Source organism: Ursus arctos, unplaced genomic scaffold (assembly GCF_023065955.2).
Source record: "Ursus arctos isolate Adak ecotype North America unplaced genomic scaffold, UrsArc2.0 scaffold_4, whole genome shotgun sequence".
Lineage (NCBI taxonomy): Eukaryota > Metazoa > Chordata > Mammalia > Carnivora > Ursidae > Ursus > Ursus arctos.
The window spans coordinates 26,199,039-26,212,553 of record NW_026623056.1 but is presented as its reverse complement, the minus strand read 5'-3'; the positions used below and the strand labels follow the sequence as shown (position 1 = coordinate 26,212,553).

The following is a 13,515-nucleotide window of genomic DNA, read 5'->3' as shown; positions in this document are numbered from 1 at the left end:
GGTTAGGAGAGGAAGGAGGTGCTGCTGTCAGAGGAAGCTCATGGCAGCACTGCTCTCTGTGGCAGGGAAGCTGAAGGTCAGAGTCGACTGTGCGGTAAGTGGAGGAAGAAAGCCAGCTAGAAGTGAGCACAGTAACACAAACGGACCTTACAGGCATAGTGCCTGGGGGGGGGGAGTGGGGGGAAGAAGGGAGAAGAAGAATGCAAAATATGACACGGAACCATTTATGTAAAATGAACACACATCACAGGAAATTAGTATATATAAAAAAAAGATGCAGAGTAAATCCACAATTGCCTACAGGGGAAGGAGAATGGGAGGGGTGTGGGGGCGGGGGGTGGGGAAGGGAATGAGTAACTAACACAAGAGCAGGGCCTTACACAGGCCAAAAAGGACAGTGTGCTTCTGCACTTGAGGTCCAAAGTCATAGGAGTAGGGGTGGCATCCAAGACCGAAGTCTTTCCCTGTAGATTCAAGAAAAAGCCCCAAAACACTAGTGCTCTAGCTTTGGCTCCTACTCTCTGAAGTCACCCTAAACCCTCAGGAAAGAAATCTGCATGTGCCCGACGTGATCTTATGAAGGGTAATGGGCCAGTAGGTCAGGAAAAGAGGGGCTTCTTCTACTCACTTGCCTCTTGGATGCCATGGCCTATCTAGGGAACTTTGGTTCTGAATTCTAGGTGATTTTGGGGGTACAGAAAGGTGCCCCACAAAGAGACAGCAGCAGTAGAAAGAAGTGCTACCATCCATAAGAAAGGAGGCATGCCCAAGACACTGATGGAACATTTTGATTATCTCTGAAACAAGTGTGCTCCGAGAAGAGAGTGACCCCCAGCAAACTCTAGGGTACATATTATTGTCAATTTGCAGATAAGTAAACTAAAGCTAAGAAAGGTTAGGCAGTTTGCCCAAGATCATCCAGCTAACAAGTGTCAGAAGCAGGGTTTAATTTTTTTTAAGATTTATTTATTTATTTGAAGGGGTGGGGGGAGAGGGACAGAAGGAAAGGAAGAGAGAGGATCTTAAGCAGACTCCCTGCTGAGTGCAGAGCCCTCGTCGGGCTCGGTCTCACAACCCTGAGATCTCATGACCTGAGCTAAAATCAAGAGTTGGTGTCTTAAGCAACTAAGCCACCCAGGTGCCCAGCAAAGACAGGATTTAAATCTAGGTGTGTGTGATGCCAAAACCTTATTCAGATCTTCGCCTCCATGTTACAGTGCCTCCAGTGTAAGTCTTGGTGCCACACACACACACACACACACACACACACACACAGAGGCATGTTACCAAAGTTCCATGTCATGAAACAAAGTCACACTCTGGTTGCTTCCGTGGGCACGATGGAAAGGTATTTCTCAGGGGCAGACCAGGGCAGATGGGATGAGTGCAGAGTTCCTTGGCCAAAACCAATGAGAATGGCAAGGAGGAGACAGAGGTAGGTGGTGGAGCAGAGGGCAGAAAATGGGGAGGGTTTCCCAGTGTGGAACATGGCTTCAGAAATAACCACTGAAGTCAGATCAGAGAAATGCTTTGCACCAGACATGGAATTATGTGCAATTCCATGGGGGCAAGAGAAAAGATTTTTTAAAAAAAAAGAGTGTCATCTGAGTAGTCCTCATGCACGCACTCTTACCTGAAGCACCTCTCATGGCAGATGATGATGGCAGAAGTCAGAGAATTTCAGGGTCTGCAGGGATATTTAGAAGTCACGTCAGCTGACTCCTTGGTGGGTGGTGAAGAGGACAGGGACCTGCACTAGGCCACACGAGGACAAGAAACCAGGCCTCTGGCCCCCAGGCTGGTGTTCGCCACCTGTTCCACATCACCATCCTCCAGTCAGCTTGGGGGCACAGCCCCCTGGGGCCCCCCACAGACCCTGCTCCTTCTTCTCTGCTCCTTTTCTCTCCAGCAGTTGCACTCTTTCCAGGAGACAATGCCTCTCGGGAGAAGGGTGAGAGGCAGTAAGGCCAAGACATGCCTTTCAGGATTGGAGGGCAAGAGCTCAGGGGGTGAAATTCTGGACAGATGAGCAGTTTGGCCATAGCTGACTTCCCTCCACGCACCTTATTTTCCAGCCTCTTCTTTAGGCATCCCTCCCTGACCCTTCTGAGCAGGCCCACTCTTTCTTTTTAAACACAGGGTAGGGGGGCATGACCTTAATTCTTCAAATCCTGTTCTGTTTATTTTTCCGAGTCAGACCCAGGCCCTGACGCAAACACAGCAGGGCCTCCCTCGGCAGGGGCATCAGAGCCTGTCACAACAGATTTTCTTTCTTTCCACCAAAGCGAGAGACACTCCCAGAACACAAAGGACACTGAGGATCCTGTCTCCTTGGGGGATTTAATTATTGCCATTAGTTGCTCTCCTCTTCAGTAATGGCATCTTTGCCTCACTGCTTCTGGAGAAGAGGGTCACAGGATTTCAGCTCTTACCCAGGCAAGGCGGGAGACAGTCCCCCCTAGGCACAGTGGGAGGTATGAGGAGAGGCCACCTACACAGTGTCAGAGGCTCCGGGCCCCCAAACACAGCCACCATTCACTAGCTGACCTCTGAAGCCTACCATCAGAGTTTTATTTATTTAGCTTTGGGGTTTATGGGACAGTCAAAATTCAAATATTCCTGGAGGAGACGAGAACTATGACCAGCCATTTGCCACTTAGTAGAATTTTTTGCAGATCACATTCCAGAAGCATTTTTTAGAGTGAGAACAAAAACCAGATGGCCTAGGAAGGGAAGACAGTAGAGGGAGAGAAAGGTTCACGAATTAGAGGGAAGGGGAGGGCCCAGCAGGAGGCTGGGGCTGGGAAGGCAGACAGCCTGCCTCACCAGTTGGCCTAGAACAGGGAAGCTCCTTGAGGCCCCAGCAAGAGCAGCAGCCCAGGGGTCACTTGGATCCTGTTAGACTTACTGAATCGAAAACTCTGGGGGTGGGGCCCAGAGTCTCTATTTTAACAAGCACACTGGTGGCACTGATGGCATCGTCAAGTTTAAGAGCCATTGGCTTGCAGTGTCTGTCCTACGTGGCAAGATGTCCTTGTATCTCACTGCTGGTCGAGCTCCCCTCTCTGATTTGCCTTCTCCCGTGCCCTGCAGTGAGCTACGAGAAACCACCACTGTGCATGGCTAGGGGAGAGCTTGGGACACTGTACAGCTCCAGAGCCATGGGACGCAGGATGGTGACAGAGAGCAGGGTGGTCTTTGGCCCAAAGGGCAAAGGGCTTGGGTCAAACAGGGTGAAGGGGAGTGATCAGCTGAAGGAGGTTCCCTAGGGCAGCCACATAGGCATCCAAGAAACGCAAGCAGAGGTTGTGTTGAGTGAAGAGGCAGAAATATAGACAGAAGCCTGCTGAAGAGGGCTCATGCCCAGAGTGAGGCCCCGTAGTGTGTGGGTTCTGAGCCATGAGGTACCGCTGGGTAGCTGAGCTTACATTTTCCCTTTCTTCAGCATCTCCTCTCTTTGGGTCAATATGCTCAAGATGCAGCTCTTAGGCCAGCAGATCTCTTGGTTCTCTCCTACCACCCTCCAACTGCTACCCCCATCCCCTACCCAGGCAGCCCCCGTGGCAGAGGCAAGGACAGGGAGCCCCAAGGAGTCAGACAGAGAAGTCTGAAGCAATCCTCTGCAAGCCAGACCTGCCTATGAAGTCCCCTTCTTTGCTCTATTTTTCTCCATAGCACTTGTGAGCACCTGAAACACTATGCTTTTTGGCTGTGGAAGTCCCTAGAATGTGATCCCCCTGAGAATTTTTTTTTTAAACTGAATTATTTACTGCTCAACCTTGGACAACACTGGGCACACAGTAGTCATTCAATAAATATTTGTTGGAAAAAACAGATGAATCTTAAACGTGTACAAATCTTAAAGTTTACTCCATGATCTATCAATATTTATTTTTAATATAAAAATGATTACTCAGATACTTGAGTAAAAATCATGTCTTCTACAAAAGCCGGGGTCTCAGATGTCTATATGCCCTGCAGCTCCAGGCTTGATCCCAGAAGGAAGCTTCATTTATGATCAGACAGCAAGGATGAGAGCAGATGAGGCTGTGAGGGTCAGGGCCTCTGTGTGAAGGGTTTACAAAGATGTATTATGTCTCCATGCCTCAGCCAGATCAGTGTTTCTGGGAGGTACAAGTACAGGAAGGTTATAACCAAGTGACAAGACAACATACACAAACTCTGTCCAGTGCCTGGCACCCAGTGGTCACCCAAGAGAGTTATATTTATATATATATATATACCCAGTTATATTTCAGGCCTTGTGGCTGAAGATCAATTTTTTAAGCCCCTAAAAAACATGGGGCATTGAAAGATTTCCCTGATGTCTTTTCCCCTGAATTTCAGGGTTAGAGCTTACAAAGGACTAAGAACATCTAGCACCTATAGCCTAATTTGACAAATGGAGAAACTAAGGCCCAGAGAGGGGAAGGGGCTTCCTGAGGGCACACATATGTGAAGAGCATTGTCAGAACTAGAACCTTGTTCTCTTGACCCTCGGTTCAACATTCTTTCCATTTTGTAGATTTGTCTCTATCTCTTAAGAGTAGAAAGGAGAAAAAAGTTCAGATTAATTCATCGTTTAAATTCTGTACTAAGAGGGGCGCCTGGGTGGCACAGCGGTTAAGCGTCTGCCTTCGGCTCAGGGCGTGATCCCGGCGTTATGGGATTGAGCCCCACATCAGGCTCTTCCGCTATGAGCCTGCTTCTTCCTCTCCCACCCCCCCTGCTTGGGTTCCCTCTCTCGCTGGCTGTCTCTATCTCTGTCGAATAAATAAATAAAATCTTAAAAAAAAAAATTCTGTACTAAGAGAAAGATATCAATTTGTCTATAAGGATATTTATTGAGATTTTACTTTATACTCAATACTGCCTTAACTACGGCAGGGTAGAAAGCAAGCACAAAACTGTCCCTATCTATTGCATGGTGTTGATGACAATAGTAAGTTTCAATTTTTGAATACACATTATATAAAAACATTGGGCACATTACATGTATTATCACAAATAATTCTCACAACAGCCTTATAAAATAAATTTCTATGTTAGGCCTCTTTGGGTTGCTTATGACAGAAACCTAAATCAAACAAGCTTAAGAAAAAAAGGAAATTATTTGCACACAGAAATGAAAATACCAGCAGTTGTCTAGCTCTGGCTAGACTGGATCCATGTGCTCAAACAATGTTGTCAGAATCTCTCGTTCCTTCCATCTCCTCTGTGTTAGCTTTACTTTCTAGTACATTCTTTTCCTAGTAATGAAAAAGATGACCTCAGTAGCCCTGGCTCCTTGAGCCTTACAGTTTATAATTTCAGATGGAGAGCCCCCTGAGTCAACATCCACATCAGCCGTTTTCTAGACCTTGACTGATCTTCTTTGGATCATGTGAGCACATCTGCACCAATCATTATGTCCAGGAAAAAGAGATATTTTGATTGGCCACTCCACATCTTGATAGAGTGCGGGAGGAGAGTTTCTTTTACCAGTGGAATGAAGGAGAGGCAATTCATAATCCCATTCTGCATAGGATGAAACTGAGACTCAAAGAAATCAAGTAATTGCCCAAGGCCATGGAGACTATTAGAGGCAGAGCTGGATAAAAACTCAACATCTTGCCTCCAAAGCCTCTGTTTTTTTATTTTTCCTGAGTTTTTGTGGGGGATTTTTTTGGGGGGCGGGTGAGGGGGCGTATAATTCATGTAAGTTAACATTCACCATTTTAAAAGCATAGAATTCAGTGAAAATCCTGCTTTAATCATCAGGTCAGGTGTTCTCAATTTTGGTGTGATCGCTGCTCAGTTGTGAAGTACGTGGTAAGCAATTTGTTGCTATTAATGGTTGAATTACCAGAGTTATTGAATGATCTACTTTTAAAAATAGAAATCAGAATTAATTAAAGATTATCCCTCTAGGGGCGCCTGGCTGGCTCAGTTGGTAGAGCATGTGACTCTTGATCTTGGGGTGGTGAGTTCAAGCCCCATGTTGGGGGTAGAGCTTACTTTAAAAAAAAAAAAATGATCACTCTAATAATGTCATCCTCGTTTTTTTTCCCTGATATATATTTTTAGGTATAGCCAGCCAAACTCCTGCTTAAGAGAGTACTGTCACCCATTTTGAGTGTTTCCTAGAAGAAAATGCCACAGCATGGAGCACTGCTCCAACTTGCCATAAACAAAGTTTTCCCCATTGTAAGACAGAATGAGTAGGACTCCAAGAAAGATACAGAGTATTCTAGGAACACTAATAGAAATGACAAATCTGTTCAGCAACACTGCAGATTATAAGATTAAAATTAAAGCAATACCATTTCTAGATTCCCGTGACGAAGGCTAGAAAAAAAATACAATAAAAAAAAGACATCTCATTCCCTAAAGACTCCAAAACATTAAGTATTTTGAAATTAACCTGAAAGGACATGCAAAATCTATTCAAAGAAAATTACAAGCCTCTGATAAGGAAAAAAAAATTACTTGAGTAAATGGAGCTTCTGGCTGGGAAGATTCTACATGATAAATGGTACAAAAGCTCATGCAATCTTGGGCCACATTAATAGTCTGCTTTAGAAGGAGGGCGATGATAATCCTGTTCTCCCCTGAGCTGCTCAGACCACACTCTGAGGAAAACCCAGACAAACCAAATATGTCAGGGTTGGAGAGGGGTAGGGAGGCTGGTAACAGGTCTGGAAACCATGCCATACAAGGAACAGACAGGTTAATCTGGATGTTAGAGAACTGGGAGCATTTCCACTGAGTAAGAGAAGATTTAGGGGTGGGGTCGGAAGGTTGTGGCACAGAAGTATTAGACTAGCCCTGTGGGACAACAGTGAGCGAAAATTATAGGAAGAAAGAGTAGGCTCAAAGTAGCAGCTTTCTGAAAGTCAAAACTGTCACTGATCTAAATTAAATAACTTTGTGAAACAGGCAGAGAAGGGATTTTATCATCCCTAACAAAGAGATGAGGCAAAGGTCCAGCAAGCAAAAAGGATTTGTCTGTAACTCAGGAGAGGCGTAAGAGACTGTGGATTCCCAGTGCAGTGCTCGCTGCCCCAGCACTGAGCTTAAAAAGATGCGGAAAGCAGGTGCGAACAGCCAGCAGTAAGGAAGTCACAGGAAAGCTACCCATGTCAGAGCATGACGAACAACTCAGAACATCCTGTGGAGAGAAGGCTCAGGCAACAAGCAATGATTTCCTTAGGGAAAGTAATGACTTCTGACAAGAAACAGGATCAGGAGAGCAGGAACTTCTGACAGGAGACCAGGCATTTTTGACAGGAGAGCAATGGTTTATGACAGGAAAACAGGGATTTTCTGACAGAAAATGTTGATTTCTGACAGGATGTTAGTGGACTTCTGACAAGAGAACAAGGATTTCTGAAGAGAGCAGTGATTTCTCTTAAGACAGTGATTTTTAAAAGAAGAGTGGTCATTTCTGACACAACAGTGGTTTCTGACAGGAAAACAGTGATTGCTGATAGCAGAGCATGGATTTCTGACAGAACATTAGTGCCCATTACACAGGAGAGTAGTGATTTCTGACAGGAGGTCTTTGACAGGAATGAAGGTGTTGATTAGGAAGGACAAAAAGCAGCAGCACAGAGCAGAGGGGAAACATGGGGGAGGAACTGAATTCCCTCCAGAAAGAGTTGTTGGTCCTGGGTCTAGAGGGAGGTTTCATCAGTAATAACAAGATGGATCAGGGAAGGCTCAGACTGGGCAAGATCTTGGGTCCAATATTTCATTTAACATAGGGGGATTGAGTGGGTTGGAAGGAAAGTATCTAGGAGATTTATATCAGAGAGGTGAGCATAAATGACTTCGAAACACATTCCCACCCAGACACTTGGAGGAAGTAGAAGAGAAGGGGATCTGGTCCTTTTCCAGTCCCCCAAACCCAGAAAAAACAAAGACTTGATTTTGATTCAGGAGAGTCTAATGAAAACTTCTGCCCTCTTAATTAACTATATATTCTTGACCAGGGGAGCAGGTTAGGAGAGAAGTGGTCTCTCTAAAGCTGTAGCCCTAAAGTTATCCAGGGACCAGACCCCAGCAAGCTTGGAGAGAAGTCAGCATTGTGGTAGAGAGGAACGTGAATTAAAAGAGGATGTATCAATAAAGAGCCTCTGATAGAAACGGTAGGCAGGCAAAATCCTGCTCAGAAGGAAAAGTGATTTCCTTTGTCCCACAGTCACCACCATGCCCCTGAGAGCTGCCAGGCTAGACCCAGAAACCCAGCCAGGGTCACTTTGCAGGATCCTTTTTCTGCAAGTGGTTACGTTTACTGTGAGCAAAAGCCCAGCAGTGCACAACCAAAGCAGGATATGTCTCAGAGGGAAGGAACGCTTTTTCTCTCAGACTGAGCTCTCATTGACCCCAGCTCCAGGCACCACGTCTACCACGTGACTGGATTCCTGTGGGCACGGAGTGCTAGGAGAATTCTAATTGTGCAGATCCCCAGAACAGCTGCAGCATCTCGAGCCAGGAGCTCCAGGCTTGTACTTCCGACCGGATGCCGGGGCTCAGCACAGCTCTTCATGCTCAGCCCTGCAGGCCTGTGGCAAAGCCGAACACACAAGGCCTCCTGCAGGGAACATCCCCTCCCCCCACAGACCCACCTTTAACTCTCTCTGGGGGTCCCCACCACTTTCTTCCTACAGACCCAAGAGTCATGGTCTTTTCTTTCCAGCTGCCACCACCTCTCCTCCCTCTGGGGTTCCTTCCAACCCTGCGCTGGATTCAGATGAGGACCGAGAATTCCCCAGTTTCCCCCAACCTCCACCCCACTCTTGATGCCCCTGACTGGCCCTCAAGCCATTTTATTGCTGTGAATATCATAATAAAATTACAGATGAGAAGCGAATCAGAGACTTTTTTTTTTAAGGAGACTCCATGCCCAGCATGGAGCCCAAGCCGGGGCTTGAACTCATGACCCTGAGATCAAGACCTGAGCTGAGATCCAGAGTGAGACTCTTTACCAACTGAGCCACCCAGGCACCCCAAATTGGAGACTTTTTAATTTCCAAAAAAAAAAAGTGCACTTCTGAAGAGAGTGGTGATTTTTCCCAGGAGATGCTACGCGGCTGGTCCTATCTCACTTTGAGAACTGCTGTTAACAGACCTTCCCAGGCAAACCCCTTTCCTGCATTTCCGTCTCAGGGGGCAGGTGAAATCTCTCCTCGGCAGTGTTCCGAGCCTCTAGGTCAGTCCTTTTCTGTAAAGACTCACCACATCTTCCTAGCTAGGTGACTCTGGACAAGTTGCTTAAGCTCCCCAAGTCTTGGTTACCTCATCTATAAAATGGGGACAAAAGTGCTTACTTCACATAATTGTTGAGTGATTCACTGAGATTATACATGTATATATTTATATATTATATCTATCTTTATACATATCTATCTATAAAGTATCTGGAACCCCGTAGGCTGTCTATTTGCCCTGACTTCTCACGGGGTTGGGGTGGGGTGGCGGGGTTGGGAGCCGTGCCCTTGAGAGCAGGGCTGCAGCAGGAAAGGCTGCTCACTTTGCCCCGTCGGAAGGCTCCGGGCTGAGCAGCTGGGTGGAGACTGACATACCATGGGCACTTCACTCCAGGTCAGGTGCCCTGGGTGGGGCTTTTCTGCACCAAGGCTATGTCCCTCCGGCACAAAGGCAGCATCAGGGCACCATAAGGGCAAGCCGCAGCTGCTGGGTGTCTGTGCCAGCACCCGGCCCACTCTGCTGGGGAAAGAGTCAATGGCACTTCAAAGAGGAGCACTTCCATGAACCTGGAAGGCCAGGTTCTCCTCTCCTGCTCGTCATCGGAGGCCTTGGTGAGGGAGAGAGCGGCTGCCGTGGCTAGCAGTTCCCCTTTTCTCATCAGAGGGGTCTCCCGGAGTGGGGGCTAGCCTGCACTTGAGCTCTGGCAACCACTCCTCCTCCCAGAGGGACTCCCATTGGGGTGATTTGCAGGGTCTCAAACTCAGAACCTCTGCCTTTATATCCTAGGGCTACAAAAGAAGCTCTTTTTTAATACCATGACTAAAGAGCCAAGCAGGGATTTTTTTCTTCTCTTTTCCCCAGTCATAAAGGACTAAAGATGGAGTTCAAGGCCCCAGCCATCCTGAAACGCTGTAGTCTCAGCATGTAGCTCGCAAGGGAAGAGGCTTTCTGTGCAGGCCTGCCTTGATCATTACCTCTCTGTCTTCATTTTTGTCTCACATAGTTTGTAAGACAAGAGACAAGACAAAAAGGTGGGTTTTTTGTTTGTTTTTGAGAGAGAGAGAGAGAGAGAGAGAGAGAGAGAGTGCAAGTAGGGAGGGGCAGAGGAAGAGGGAATCCCAAGCAGGCTCCATGCCCAGCATGGGGCTCCAACCCACCACCCTGAGATCATGACCTGAGCTGAAATCAAGAGTCAGCCACCCAGTCACCCCCAAGACAAAAAGGTTTTAATTCACAGTCTTGTCTCCCAGGGTTAATCTGTGTGTTTCCCTTTCACTCTGCTCTCTCACTGGTCCCCAAGGGCACCCCTGTCCACAGTTACCAGAAATACACACTCACAGAAACTGCAGGCCCAGGGCTTAGACACAAAGCCTGAGAGTGTGCTTACAGAACCAGATTTTCCACTCCCAAAGACCAGACAAAACTGGGCTTGGGGAAGCAGGAAAAGGCAGCTGGGCCCAGACTGGAGGAGTGAAGGCACCTGAGTCCTTGACGTGGGGGAGTGGTGGAGGAAGAAGGCAGCAGATGAGAGGGCACTCAACATGGGGCTCGGCATGGGCCCCTGCCCACCATCAGTCCTGGGAGCTTTTAAGGTCTGGAACAGCAAATGGTGGCCTTGGGAGCCAGGAGTAGGGATGAGGCCAACATGGAAAACCTTGCCCCTGAACAGAACCAGGTGGAAATTTCTCTGTAAGTAGGAGCAGTGATGGACCATACACTGCTAAGGGGTTTGACTATGGTGGGAATGCGCTCCACAAATGAAGGAATTTTAACGGAAGAACTGCTTAGAAAAAGTTGGAGCCATTTGAGCAAAAATCCTCAATTTATCAGCACAAAACTAACTGCATTTCTCAGGTAACTGGAATATTTTTGTACTATTTTTAGGAAGTAGAGGTTATAATAAAGAATTGAAAACAAATCAAGGATTTTTTTAAACAACAAAACAGCTTCCAAGAACTCCCCTGGCCAGTACAATCCATCCCAATTTACATTTTGACAATAGGAACAATTAATGTTCAGAAGAATGACCCTTGAATCACTAGGTCATCAAAAGAAAGTTTCAGTTCACTCAGCTGCCAGAATCCCTATTTCCTTTGCATTTTAGGGAAGTAGAGCATGACTGTATTTCTAAATTAACCACAATCCCCTTGAAACTGATTTTTCAAGAATTCTAACATCCTTTGGATAAAGGCAACACTGTAAATAAACTGAATGTATTACACATTCAGGAATGAGTTCTTCTTTTGAGAAGAACCTCATGTGGTTGCATCCTGTAGACATTTCAGTGGAATGGTTTGTACTAGGGGTCCTCAATTTGGGGACCGGGGAACATTCCACCCCCTTCCCCAGGGACTATTTGGCAATGTGTGGAGACATTTTTGGTCGTCACAACTAGGGGGTGGGAAGGGAGATGCTATTAGCCTCCAGTAGGCGGATACCGGGAACGTTGCTCAACATCCTACAATGCACAAACAGCTCTCCCCAACAAAGAGTTATTGGACCCAAAATGTCAGTCATGCTGAGGCTGAAGAATCATGGCTCATGATGGTGCAAAAGGATGTGAGGACCTGGGGTAGCTTCCCCAAGGCTACTCACAGGCCTCAGGGCTGGGCTCAGAGGCCTGTCTGGTCAGCCACTGCTTGGGGTTGGTCTCACCTTAACCAAGCTCTCAGGACGGTTATATGATCTATAGCTAGGACATTCACCTGCAATAAAAATAAAAAATTGGTACGTCTGGCTGCTCTCTGCAGGCAGCAACCATACTCAGCTGAGCCTGCAGTGAAACGTAGGCTGCTCCACCAGGAGGGGAGACTGAGTCTGCAGTCAGTGCATGTCTTCCTTGGGCAGGACTGGGACGGCGCTGGATGGAGCTCCTGCTTCCGGCTGCCCCTGGCAACCAAGTCTTCTAGTGACCAACACCCTGCTTCTTTGGTTAATGTCATTGGTAAAGTCTGACTTTGACCGGAGGCCAGAGTCTACTTAAGATGATTGCATTACTTGGCTCTGATCCATTCATTATGTTTACACTGTATAGCTTAATGTGGGAATTCCCTGATTGGAGAGCAGAGGAAATCATTTTGAGAAGCCAGCTAATCCCTGAGAGCCTGGAGGTTCAATAACCAACATAGTTTGCTCTAATTTAGTACCAGTATTTGTCAAAAGTATTACTATGAGATAGCAATTAATAAAATAGAAACAATTTGAAAAGTCACAATTCGTAATAGCTTTTTGCCAACATGTATTTTCTCAATCAACAAATAATAAAAATATAAATATTATCATGTGGGAGGAGGTATGGGAAATATTTTGATGATAAAAAGGAGGACCTACACTGGAAAAAGTTGGGAACCACTGGTTTGACTTTCAGAAAGTTAATTTTCCATAATTTTTAGCTCTCGTGCAGGGAGGCATAGCACCCCAAGGTTGCCTTACACGCCCCCCCCCCCCCCCGCCATGGAATCGGCTTCGTCTGTTCCTAGGGACACACTGTGGGGAAGAGTCTTAACCTCTTGCCTTTGCATGCTTTGCAATTTCTAAAACATTTTCACATCCATTATCTTATTGGCTCTTCCAACCACCAGTGAGGAAGGTAGAAGAGGGGCACTTCTACTTTATGAATGAGGGCAAGGTGTGGATCTATTGCTTGCAGGCCTGGGTCCTGGACCCCATCTTCTGACTTGGGACTCAGAGCTCTATCCACTCCTCCTGCATTAGTCACAGAAACTCTGGAGGGATCTGACCCATCAAATACCGAACTCCAATCCATAGTAACTGGTGGATGAAGAATTACCAGAAGTATTTAAGAGCTTTGATGAACTAATCATTTCATATACTCGTGCATCCCATTTGTGAGAATTTCACAAAGGTAAAAAACAAAATACAATAAACAAACAAAAAACTGAAAATAATGAACACAGTCCACATGTTAAGTTGCCATGGAAACCAGGCTTACCTTAAGATTCAAATTTGGTACAATTTTCTGAAATTTCCCTGGAGGGTTTCTGGTGATCTTAGAATTCTCTGAACCTCACTCTCTAAATCTGAAAAGTAAAAAAAATGCTGAGTGAATCAGATATTTCTGCACTGTTTTATCTTTGACATTCTGTTAGCCTAAATCTATGAGTTGTACCAACATCATCAAAGGAAGAACTCTCTAGAATAAATGAAAGACATTCATCTATTCGTTCAGCCATTCAGTCATTCAACAAACATTGATCAAATGTTAAGGCACTGTACTAGGCTCTGAGTACAAGACTTCAAAACAGAAAAAGTCCGTTGAGCACAAACTCACGCAACTAACCTCTATAAGGAAATCAAGAACAA

The 13,515-nt window shown here is 46.2% G+C and overlaps 1 long non-coding RNA gene across 1 annotated transcript in view; it reads right to left on the bottom strand.

The window, feature by feature from the left end:
- The window catches only part of LOC123000889 (uncharacterized), a 130,893-nt gene that overhangs the window by 87,179 nt on the left and 30,199 nt on the right, over window positions 1–13,515 (bottom strand). The window contains exon 2 of the long non-coding RNA XR_008957314.1: window positions 13,145–13,232. This is a non-coding gene — a long non-coding RNA (uncharacterized LOC123000889). The remainder of the gene's footprint in view (window positions 1–13,144; window positions 13,233–13,515) is intronic.